Consider the following 2,637-nt stretch of genomic DNA (forward strand, 5'->3'; position numbering starts at 1 on the left):
GTTTTTGGAGTTGGAGAGCCTCTTTGGAGAAACGGAAATCCAAAACAAAGTCAAAATCCATTGCCAATTCTCACTAATGTCGTTAGGTTGAGAAACATTGGCATTGTCATTGGAATGATGTCCAGCTGCCAGGTGATTACTCCCTCACATGTTTTAGAAACTATGTGTGGTTATATGAGACTGGAGTGAAGACAATAACTGATACTGAAAGTACCAGATGCTGACTAAAATCAAACCGAGGTTAGTAATCTGTTTAGAAATGGAGTACAATCTTTTTAAAAAAAAATTCAAACTAGTTTATGTGTGTAGATACAATTTATGTCTGTTTTCCTTTCATCAATTCAGATTCTATGGGAGGAAGGACCCAGACAGCATAGTTTAAGACATAATTTTCTTTCCACATGCAGTGTCCCTGTTAGAATAGCTTAAATTTGGTTTGGGAGATTATTCTTTTTCTATTCCCATTTTCCCCCCAGTGAGATTTTTTGAAAAGGTGGAATTAAACCAAATCAGCCTCAAAGTATTTCATAGAGAACAAGGGGGTTGATTTAAGAAATGTAATTGTCTTTTTAATCTCCCTCTAGTTCCACCAAGGCATCCCTCAAAGGCAGGGTATTTTCATCATTAATGAAATCTTGATTAGCATATGTCTAGATCAGTGTTTGGTGATCTGGGTCAAAGGCACCTATGATGCATCTGCGTTACCAGAGGGTTAAGATGAGTTCTGTAAATTAGGTCTGTGCTCCATGTGTAAGCATATTGGGAAATATCCAGCAGTGATCAGCAAATGCATGGATTGTATTCATGTTGTCAGGTCTGTTCTCAACCTAATTTTACAAATATACCTGTACTCTGAAATTGTCAGAACATTAAAGAAATGTAAAATAAATAAACAAACAAAAACTTGAAAACAAAACAAGCCTAACTAGCCAAAATATACCATTTATTATTGTGCCAAGTTCCACCAGTTTTAAAAAATGTACTACACATCCTTAATTAATAAAACCGTATGTTAAAAAGGAATGTATTTATTGAGTACATACTATTTGTCTAGCACTGCCATGGGTACTGAAGGAGAGGCTAATGAAACACTGCTTAGGACATGGCCCTTGAAGAAACTGAGTTTAGATACAAAGAGGAGACATGTAAAACCACTCAACTTCCTGCTTGCTGAATGGAGGTGTACAAGTTAGAATTGCTATTGGCCTTTATAGGAGATTAATGCAGCTAGAACAGTCAGGAAAGGCCAGTTAGAGGAAGTGGAACAACAGGAGCCAGAGGCTGTGGATATTGATGGGCAAAGGAAAGATGAAGGCATTTCCTTTGAGAGGAACAGCATGAAGCAAGGATTGAAGTCAGCAATAAAAGTGTTAAGTTCAGGGCCAGTGAAGAAACCTTGCTGGCTGGATGGGAGGGTCTGTGTTTGTGAGTATTGAGAGATAAGGTTGCAGAGAGAGGGTGAGTGGAGCTTGCAGTACCAGGCGCTAGAGTCTGCGCTTTATTGTGTTTGCAACTGTGAGCCACTGAAAGTATTTGAAAAGAGTGATACAAACAAACTCCATTTTCCCTGATCCATGGAGTCATACGTGTTTTGAGATGACTGCTTGGATGGCTGTACAGCATTTGTTTTCCAAGTGTGGTCTCTGGACTAGTGGTGTCCATAGCAGCGCAGCCGGGAACTTGTTAGAAATGCTAATTCTTGAGCCCTGCCCCAGGCTTACTGAATCAGAAACTGTGAGAGTGGGACCCAGAAGTCTGTGGTTTAGCAAGCTTTCCAGGTGATGCTAATGGACTCTCAAGTTTGAGAACCACTGTATAACAGGATGTGAGATAGGAAGCTCTTGCATAATTCAGTTCCTGGGCAATAAAGCCCTGGATTAGGATCTTTCTCTCACTTGTTAAGACCACACTTACTTGAGAGCTAAAAAGGTAAAGGTTGTGTAATCTACTGATTTTCTCACCATGAAGTAGTTTATCTGATTGACGGACACAGGCAATGACGTATACATATGCATTTGTATACATATATTACTAAATATATGTGACAAAGTAGGGTAGCTAGTGAATAAAATGGTTTGATGTTTATCTGATTGATGGACATAGGCAATGACGTATACATATGCATCTGTATACATATATTACTAAATATATGTGACAAAGTAGGGTAGCTAGTGAATAAAATGGTTTGATGACTAGAATTTTTTAAAACATCTTTATTAGAGTATAACTGCTTTACAACGGTGTGTTAGTTTCTGCTGTATAACAAAGTGAATCAGCTATACGTATACATATATTCCCATATCCCCTCCCTCTTGTGTCTCCCTCCCACCCTCCCTATCCCACCCCTCTAGGTGGTCACAAAGCACCGAGCTGATCTCCCTGTGCCATGTGGCTGCTTCCCACTAGCTATCTATTTTACATTTGGTAGTGTATATACGTCCATGCCACTCTCTCACTTTGTCACAGCTTACCCTTCCCCCTCCCCGTGTCCTCAAGTCCATTCTCTCCGTCTGCATCTTTATTCCTGTCCTGCCCCTAGGTTTGATGACTAGAATTTTTATAGACCTTTTGAGTCTCTCTGCCTAGCTCATCAGGTAGCTATTTATCTTGCTCCTATGTTTTCTCTGGCATCTATAT

Source organism: Mesoplodon mirus (assembly GCF_964341445.2).
Source record: "Mesoplodon mirus genome assembly, chromosome: X".
NCBI lineage: Eukaryota > Metazoa > Chordata > Mammalia > Artiodactyla > Ziphiidae > Mesoplodon > Mesoplodon mirus.